Source organism: Octodon degus, unplaced genomic scaffold (genome assembly GCF_000260255.1).
Source record: "Octodon degus isolate 3935 unplaced genomic scaffold, OctDeg1.0 scaffold00046, whole genome shotgun sequence".
Classification (NCBI taxonomy): Eukaryota; Metazoa; Chordata; class Mammalia; order Rodentia; family Octodontidae; genus Octodon; species Octodon degus.
In genome coordinates this window covers 10,603,786-10,604,059 of record NW_004524622.1, presented here as the reverse complement: position 1 = coordinate 10,604,059, position 274 = coordinate 10,603,786, and positions in this window count along the sequence as shown.

Here is a 274-nt window from a genome sequence, read left to right as displayed (position 1 = left end):
CCCGGCGGGCAGCGCCGCAGCCGCTTGCGCGTTCCCCACCGCCGGGGGGCGGCGCCGCGCGCCTCTGGGGCTCCCGGCCGGTGCGCTCGCTCGGGGACCTCGCCTTGAAGCAGGAGAATCGGGCCTCTCCCAGAAGAAGGCCATCTGCGGGGGGCTCTTTTCTTTTAAGAGGACCCGTGGGAGTCGCAGATTTTCCGCGAAGTGAAGAATCTTGTTGGGGGATTTTTTTTTTCACCCCCACCCCACCCCCTTCAGCCCTTTGTAATTAAAAAAC